Consider the following 9716-nt stretch of genomic DNA (forward strand, 5'->3'; position numbering starts at 1 on the left):
TTACAAACAACAGTTGCAGCAGCACTGTTAGTAGAGGAAACAGTAAAAATAACCTTTGGAGGGGAATTACATGTACTATCTCCCCACAACATTCGAGGAGTGTTACAGCAAAAAGCAGAGAAATGGATCACAGATGCTAGGCTCCTAAAATATGAGGGAATCCTGATTTCTTCACCAAAATTAAGCTTAGAAACCACTTCCCTCCAAAACCCTACTCAATTTCTGTACGGAGAACCTAGCAAAAACTTGACACACGATTGCCTAAAAGTTCTTGAAGAACAGACAAAGAAAAGGCCTGATTTGGAGGAAGAAGAACTAGAAGATTGCGAGAAATTAATTGTGGATGGATCGTCTCGAGTAATAGATGGAAAAAGAAAATCAGGTTGCACTGTAATTGATGGAAAAACCTTGAAGGTAATAGAATCAGGGCCATTAAGCTCAGGGTGGTCGGCACAGGCTTGTGAGTTATATGCAGTATTACGGGCCTTAGAGCTGTTAAAAGGAAAGGTTGGAACCATTTATACAGACTCAAAATATGCTTATAATACAGACATTTGGAAAGGGTAATACATACATTTGGAAAGATATGGGAAGAAAGGGGCTTGATTAATTCACAGGGAAAGGGATTAATTCGTGAGGCTTTAATTAGGAGAGTACTGAGAGCTTTAAGGTTGCCTGAAGGAATCGCTGTAGTTCATGTAAAAGGCCACCCGAGGGGGATATGTAACCAAATAAGGGGAAACAATGTCGCTGATCAAGAGGCCAAAAATGCGGCTCTTAGAGTGTTAAAAGAAACTGTAATTACCAAAAGGGTTAGGGAAGACTGCCCCGATTGTGCAGCTGATTTAGAGGGCAAACGTTGTCACGACTGTTGGAAAGATTTTGGGATGTGTGGAATAAATTGTGCTTGCGAGAATCCCCACAAGAAGTATTGTATACTACACGGACCAATCCAGATATTGGTGTTCACCGAAAAGGAGCAGGAAAAACTAAGAGAAATGGGGATCATAGAGAAGGGAAATAGAAAAGAATTACCAGATGGCCGTGAGGTACTCCCAAAGTCAGTGGCTTGAAAAATCCTGGAAGCAATTCACACAAAAACACATTGGGGTACCCAGGCATTAATAGACCAAATTGCAATTAAATGCACTTGTATGGGGATGCACACCTTAGCTAAACAAATAACACAACAATGCCTAACCTGTCAAGGGGTCAACAAGAGGCAATGGAGACAAAGGGAAATGGGGGGACGGGAATTGGCACATAGAGCGTTTTCCCACATTCAAATTGATTTTACTGATTTGCCTAAAGTAGGAAGGTATAAACACTTATTGGTGATAATAGATCACTTGACTCACTTTGTAGAGGCATTCCCTACCTCCAACTACACAAACAGTAGTAAAAATACTATTAGAAGAGATAATCCCCCGCTACGGACTAGCAGAAGTAATAGACTCAGACAGAGGCCCACACTTTGCCTCCAAAATAATTAAAGAAGTAGGAACAAAGCGGCAATATCATACTCCCTGGCATCCACAAAGCTCGGGTAAAGTGGAAAGGGTAAATGGAAGTCTAGATGTAAATGGTAGAATGAAGACCCTAACATGTGTGAACGAAGGAACAGAGACAGCAAATGCTCACAATTCATGCTCAGAAACCTGGAGGATAATGACAACATTACAGGCAGTTGTTGCTATCTACACACGTAACTTCTCAGCCCTCACAGCGCTGACAGGAGTATGATCCTGAGCATCCTGATGAATATGCAAAGTCTGAATATCTATGAGTACTTTGGAGATGGTCAATAAGGAATCACTGCTCAGTGTCACTTCTAAAGAAGGGACACCAGGGTATCAATTAAAAACTAGCAGCAGGCAGTCCTTTACCCACGGACAAACAACTTTGCATGCTGGTGCTACGTGGCAGAAAGAGCAATTCAGTTCATGGGGGAACAACAACCTGGACCTAATGTAAGTTCTGGGACATTCTTGAGGGCCGCTTTTCTGTATCTTGGGAAATTACTCCAAGAAAATACATGCTGACTCTTTATTTACTGCAGAGAAGAAGTATTAGCCATTGTTCAAGATGATACTGGACTAGCCTAGAAATATTACCCAGTTGTTTTGGCTGGGGAATAGTTGGCTGCTATAGGTTTGCACTTCACTCTTAACATACAGGACGGCTGAAATCTGCAAAATAAAAACAAATCTCAAGCATTTATCACCTGCCTTTTCTCTAGATAGCACTGGCTTTTGAAATCCACACCATTTTCAGCATTGTAACACAACTCAGTGCATCAAAAGACTTCTATAAAAGCAGAGCAAGGAACATAAAACCATGATTAACCATGATACATGAAATAAAGAAGTTATTAATAAGCTTTTAAGAGAAATTCTTTAAAAAATAGAAAAAATAATTTTAACAAACACCAGCAGCTTCTGGCACAGAGGTACCTGAAGTACCTCCTTTCAATTGAATTTATAATACATGTTTTGCATTATCTTTGTGCTACGGTTTCCTAACTTGAAGTTTTCTTTGTAGTCTCAGTAGGTAATTTTGAGTCAATAAAATAGATGGACTGTATTTTGAATTATCAGAAACCAGGAAAAAACATGTTCTTGTGTTGATTAAGGTCTTCTTTCTTTGTCTCACTTAGAAAGCACATCCTTATTTTCTTACATTTGATGCAAAGTCACAGAAAAAGACAGGAACTTTAGAAATTTGGCATGTATCTGCCCTATGAAATCTAACTTCATTTTCAAAGACATAGGTCTAAAACTGCCTCATCATACTATCTCTCCTTTCCTTCACACGTCATTTGGGAATGGGCATTCAACACAACATAAGCAATACTCAAAACTTAATGGATTTGATTTTGACTTGACACAACAGTAGGACAAAGGGAATTCCCAGTGCTCTCTTAAGTCTCAGGAATATGGCAGTCTAAACAGATGGACTCATTTTAAAACACCTAACAGAAAATGTAAAATGCATCAACATTTCAATCTACAATAGCTTTTACAAGGTTTATTAACAGCTAATTTTTTACAGTATTTGTCATAAAAAGAATGTCAAAACTTCTGTGATCTTTGTTACTTGACATGCACTAGCTGTCAGCCTACTATAAGAAAATAGTACTCTAAAATTTACCTATTACATATGTTAGAATAACACTAGGAAGTTTACTTGTCACAGAAGGTTTTAACCAGTCATACCTCTTTCACCTTGCCTGAGCCAATAACAAATACCACATCATTGACTGTTATGCTGGTTTCTGCTGTATTTGTAGAAAGAATCTGCAATTAAAACAACCAGAACTATAGTTAAAAGCAAGACAAAAGAGATTAATACAATATCTGACAAAGTCCTCTAAAACGTACTATCTTGCGCACAGCAGGAGGTGACTTTCTTCTGATCCAAAGTCGGAGTATTTGAATGAAGCATGAAAACCTGATATCTAATGCACATTTAAGTGTTTTTGGAAGACACAGTGAAAACCTCAACCATAGAGGCTTTACCTGTGTGCATGGTCAGCAAATCTCCTGTCATCAAAAAGAATGCGGTCCCTCAAGCTATCTCATCATATCCAGGAAGAAATATTAAAATCGCTCCTGAAAGAGAAGCAGGTTTGCAGAGTTAAGCAGCAAATTCGCTTAAAATATCCATCAGTACTGTGCAGAGTAGCATTTGGAAGGTTTTACAAATGTAGTGTTTCCAAAAGAAGGGCAGGATTCATCAAAGGCTCAAAGTACAATCATTGGCTGGGAGTGTGTGTTTATACTTACCGGTCTCACAACTATGACAGATGTTATGAAGTGAGTGCATAATGAGGTCCAGATCCACCTTTTCATCAAAACTGTGATGATAAGCTGTCAGTAGTTCTCTGTCCTCTGCGCTAAGCTCACTAGCACTTGCTCAGACCAGGGAGCTTTCATCCAGATTTCCAAAACCTGCTGAAGCAAATAGAAAAATGCACAGACCAGACCAGAATCAAGGCTGTTTGTTTCAGGTTTGCATTCAGCCACCAACTAAGCTTAGATCAACACCAACAAGACTACTCCTTTCCAATTTTAATTTTCAAGTGTAGCAGAACAGCACCTCCAAAATACTCTTACTGTTCACTGGTTTAAGTGCAATCCAACAAAGCATGAAACTTCAATTTTTAGCATAACTTTCAGTTCTTACTCTTTATTGAAACACAGCCATAAGCAAAGTGTCAGAACTCAAAGTATAAAGACACTACTTGTTTACCTGTTAAATAAAAAGTATTTCAAAGCAATGTTTTCCCAAATGTTTTCCTCCCATAAGTAGGTACTATGCAAGTGGAAACTACACTAAAAAGTGTTCTAAAAATACTAGTCTCTGCAAAATGACAACTGAACTGTAACTGTACGTTAATCAGAAACCAATTCTTGAATGACCTAGTATAAATGTCACTTCTACTGAATTTCTTTCATATGGCTACTATGTATAGACAACAATGTATAGACAAAAACACAACAGGTTTGTTTCCTAAATAAGCATCTGAAATTAAAATGGTACATAGTAGAATCATTATCTCTATTTATCTAAGTCACTAGACTCATTTCCTGCCTAGACATATAATCATGATAGCAATGCCCACATCAAAATGATAAAAAATAATAACATGAAAGAAGTCTATACCACTGTAACTATACTTATCCTAGGATTTGCATATAATCAAGTGCAAATCAATAATCAAACATAATCAAAGAAATACACTGACTACAAACACCAGTTTTTTAAAAAGCATGGTTTTGAAACATTCCTGGTCTCAAATAAATCCTGCTATTTAGGTCAGACTTAAAGGCACAAAAAGCTAAAAATTGTTCTGATTAGAAGCCAAAATGCAAATTTCCCTTCAACATTTCCCTTCAGCTGTTTCTACAAAGTTGTTTTAGCTTACCTGTAGGATTCCCACAAGTCAACCACCTCTGTCTCTCCCAAGTGCTTAGCCCAGTCCACAGCCATCCTGAAAGAATACACAGAAATCTTTTTTAAACTTCTTGCTTCAAAAGACACACAGCCTAAGACTCTGAATTCAATTTATAATTTCAGGAATACAATGTGATAAACAGAAGTTCAAATATGTTTCGAATGTCAAAATTTATTATTGCTTACAGTAGCCTGTTAAGTTAGCAATTAGTTTACATGTTAAAGAAAATTCTTTCTCATTTGTATACTGACAAATCTATGCTTTGGTTTGCCTGTTTGTTTTTTACCAGCCATTAGAGGATTTGCAGTGGATACTTGCTCCCATACTGATCAGCTGCTCTACTTGACTCAAAAAGCCTCTCCCTGAAGCAATCATTAGTGCAGTTGCACTGGTTTCACTGTGCCTATTATCAGCTGAGAATTACAAATGAATAAATAAATGAACAAATAAACCAGCAAACCAAAGAAAAACATTCTTTCTTTTTCACCTAAAGGTGCTGTGAATGTGGCTTACATGATTTTTAAAATCCAGGCCAGACAGAATTTGTTTTCTGACTTCATCCCACCACTCAGTTCATATGAATTTAACACTACTTTAGACACACCGCAGCATCTGCTAATACTTCAAAACAAGCACAAACCAAAAAATAACTAAACAATGCATTAATTCTGCTAATTCCATTCACTTTTCCAATAGGCATCAGAATTCAAACCTAACAAGGTTGGAACCTAGAGACAAAGCAGCCACAGAAATTAAAGTCATTTTGTTATTGTTTTTTTTTCTAATGTAATAAGATGATAGACTTACCACTGACATTTTCAGCTAAATTGATATGGAACACCTGAGCAAAGGCATCAATGACACTATTTGCCCCTTACCTTCATGTCCCAGACCTTGCTATTGTATGCCAACGTAGCTCACATTTGTATTCACCCCTTTATCCAGGTGTCATCAGCTTGCTGGGATTTTCCCCCTGAGAGCAGCCTGGGAATGCTGCTTGCTGTCACAGGGCTTTGTTCCTCCCAGGAAACTCCACAGACTCACTTAGCTTCGTCCTTTCTAACACATGGCCTGGGTTAACTGCCAAGAGGATGAGCAGCGTACGCCGTTCCTCAGCAAATGCCAATCCCTCTAAGAAATGCTGATTCCAGTGGGATTTAGGCCCAAGTGCTGTTCTCAGGAGCACTGAAGTTCAGGGTTTCAGCAGCAAGACAAGAGCAGGCAGCTTGGCAGGCCTCCATCAGCTCCAGCACTCACCTGCCTTGCAAATTCCTCTGCTTCCTGTAGCCATTGGCTGAACTCCTGTTCTTGACCTGCGGCCTTCTCCTGTTACCCGTGAGACTGGAAACCTGAGGTACTGAGGCACGTTATGAGGAAGTCTAGAATGAAATGACGGAGGAGAATTCTTCAGAAACTGCACTTTGGATCGTTTGCCCTGCTTGGTGCTTGCAACTGTCCGCAGTAGATGTGAAGTTTGTGGTTCAGTGAGCTATATGGCCCCAAAAAGAAAAGACTAAGTTAGCTCAGGAAAACCAGGATCAATTTACTCAGCTCCTGCAGGCCGGAAATGAGAGAGCAGCAAATGACTGAAAAATGCAGTACTATGCAGCACGTACCCATCGTGGGCATGACAGAGATTTCAAACCCACATCCATGGGGAATCTGACCTTGTAGGTTTCCCACAAGCCAACGGGAGTGGGTTTTGGCAAAGGCACAAGGAGCTCAGTGTTGGACGGAGAAGTTTGTCAAGAGAAGGGCTGACTTGGGAGCTGGTGGAAGTGGAGAGAATGGGCAAATGCCGCCATGGGTGCACCCTCACTGTGTGAGGGTTGCTCCAAGGGCACCCCCTGCCATGCACAGGACGTGGGCACTGCCCCGTGCAGAGGACGTGTCCCTGCCATATTGCCAACATAAACGCTGCTCCAGTGTCATGCAAACACATATGGGTGATTTGTTAGTCGGCATCTTTTCCCCGCTAAAAAATCGTTCTTCCTTCAGTGAGCCCTACAATTTGCTGGTTGATGTTAGCCACGCAGTGAACGGACGGGAATGACAGGCATTCCAATTTAGGGAACTGGTTTTAGTCAGAAGCATTGGTGGCCAAAGGACAGGGTGTGTGGGCTTGGTGCCTGTTCTGCGTTCCTCTTGGATCCTTTGAGCTATGGGTTATGCACTTCAAGCGGGTTTTGTGCTGCTTTGGGACAGTGTGCGCCCTGTCAAAGGAGCCCTTTTTGTCGCCTGATGCCATAAAGCCTGTGGACAAATGCAGGCATCCTTTTATTTTCAGCTGCAATTCTAGGGTCTGCAGACATGTGCAGGTGTCTTTTATTTTTGCCTTCTTCTTATACAGTCAGCCGATTGCTGCATGTGTCCCTTTTTCCCCTTTTCCTTGCACAGTCTGGGGCAAATGGGTTCCTTTTCCTTCTTTGTTTCCTGGCCTGCAGGCTCGAGCAGCACTGATCAAATGGTGGAGTGGATCCACAGAGCAGTTGGCAGGGCATTCTTGTTGGTGTCATCCTGCAAAGTTTTTAATGGTCTGACAGGTAAGTAAAAGTTTTTTTGCTGGGGCAGCAAATTGAAACAAAACTGGCATAAAGATGGCATATGTTTGGTAAAACTCCTGCCAACAGCTTCAGCTAAAAAGGGGGTGTCTCTTGCCCAGCAGGGTGTCTGAAGGCATCCTTTTTTTTTCTCTGTGCTCATAGGGTCTGCAGACACATGCAGGTGTCCTTACACTCTGTGGATTTGTGCAGGTGTCCTTCTTTTCTTTTTTTCCCCTGTTTTGCTGTGCAGTCCAAGAATTCATGCAAGTGTCCTTTTATCCTCCTTTTTTGGCACAGTCTGCAAACTCATTTAAGCGTCCTTATTTTACCATTTTAGTTGCATGATCTGGGGACTTTTGCAAGAGTCCTTTTTTTTAATCTTTTCACGGCACGCTCTGGGCATTCTTGCAAGTGGGTGATTTTTCCCTTTCTGTTTCATGGTCTGTGGACTGGAGCAGCATTGCTCAAATGATGGAGCGAGTCCATAGAGCAGTCGGCAGCGCTTTCTCCTTGGTGGCCCTCGCCGTACTGCCCGTGGTGCTGCCGGGCAGGCCTCAGTAGCTGCGTCTTGGGCAGCATCGCCACCCCTCAGCTCCGTCTGTCACGACTCCGGCCCCGACTCCGCTTGTGGCTCCTCTCGGGGCCCGCGGAGGACACGCGCGGCAGGGCCTCACTCCCGCCTCCGCTGCAGGTTCCCCGGACTGAGCTCCGCCACTCGGCAGCGTGGCCGCCCAGCCCGATGCCAGTGCCCTGTTCAGATGGGGATGCCCAGCCCGAGGTGCCTGGGGGGCCGTAGCGGGGAGGTCGGGGACCGTTCCCAGCCCTGGCCCGAACGCCAACAGCCACACCTCACCTGCAGGGAAGGCCCTGCAGGAGCGATTACCTGGAGGTTACCTGCAGGGCCGCGGCGCCTTGGGCACCGTCTGCTTGGGGACGTGCCTGGCGGACAACGCCCCGGTGGGTGGTGGGGCTGGCAAGGGGCGGAGTAGGGGGAGGGCAGAGGAGAGGGAAGGCGGGGCTGGGCAGGGTGGGATCTGAGCTCAGCCCGCTGCTCCCATTGGCTCGCAGGTGGCCATCAAATGTGTGTCGTGGGATTGCATCCGTCATTAGGGCGAGCTGGTGAATGACTTGGGCCAGCAGCAGAAAACAGCACATGACGGGCCGGGTAAGCTGAGGCCCGGGAGAGTGGAAGCTGCCAGGACGCCTCAGGAGAGAGCTGGCGTGAGCTCAGTGGAGGGCTCAGAGCATCCTGGGCTGGGTGAGGGCTTCCAGACCCCTGGCACGGCATCAGCCCCACTGATGGCATTGTGGTCTTCTTGCAGCCCAATGGAATCCGCGTGCCCGTGGAGATCGAGCTGCTGGACAAGGTGTCCACTGGGTTCCATGGTGTTGTTCAGCTCTTGGATTGGTGTCAGCTCCCTAACAACTTCGTGTTGGTGATGGAGCGCCCTGAGCAGTCTTAGAACCTCTTTGATTTCCTTCTGCCACAGGGGCTCCATGTCGGAGGAGGTGGTGCAGGGGCTGTTCCTCCTGGTGCTGAAGGCCATGCAATACTGCAGCAGCTGTGGGGTCCTGCACCGGGACATCAAACCAGAGAACATCCTCCTCGACCTGGCCACCGGACAGGCAAAACTGATGGACTTTGCCTGTGGCACCGACCTCCAAGACACAGTCTGCCCACACTTTGCAGGTGAGCCCACCCAGGGCTGTGCTCCCAGTTGGAGCCGGCATCTCATGGCCCAACCTGGCTATGGCTCCGGGGATTCCCCCGTTTACTGCCAGTCAGGGGCACACCTATGAGCCACAGAGATCTGCCCGTACGAGGCAGAAGGAAAGATCAGAAGAACCATTCCACCTTCTCTCGCTGCTAAGCCAGTTCTTCTCTTCCTCATAAAGACAAAATGCAGTTTTTCTGCACATCAATGGCAGCTTATCGCTCCTGCAGAGCTGAGAGGCTTTTCCCCCTCCTGCTGTGCTACAGGCAGATTTAGCAGCATTACCTAACATGGATACCCACAGAGGGACCACAAGCAATTGACTTTGTGCCACTTAATCTCAAAGATCACCACTCTCAGCAGACACAGATGGAAGAGACTTGCGCACTCCCTGTTTGCCCTGTAGACGCACACCTGGCCGGCACAGCTTTCCCTGATGGAGAAAAACAACAAGGAACAGCTCCCTCACAGCCGTGCAGCCCAGAGATCTGCAGGGCGCCA

At 44.3% G+C, this 9716-nt stretch overlaps 1 long non-coding RNA gene across 1 annotated transcript; it reads right to left on the reverse strand.

Moving 5' to 3' along the window:
• Window positions 1-3140: 3140 nt before the first annotated feature.
• Window positions 3141-3936, reverse strand: LOC128822195 (uncharacterized). The gene is made up of 3 exons (XR_008441390.1): window positions 3786-3936; window positions 3519-3611; window positions 3141-3296 (listed from the first exon to the last, which is right to left on the reverse strand). It is a non-coding gene; the product is annotated as an uncharacterized LOC128822195 (long non-coding RNA).
• Between the last annotated feature and the right edge of the window lie 5780 nt (window positions 3937-9716).

This window comes from Vidua macroura, chromosome Z (genome assembly GCF_024509145.1).
Source record: "Vidua macroura isolate BioBank_ID:100142 chromosome Z, ASM2450914v1, whole genome shotgun sequence".
Classification (NCBI taxonomy): domain Eukaryota; kingdom Metazoa; phylum Chordata; class Aves; order Passeriformes; family Viduidae; genus Vidua; species Vidua macroura.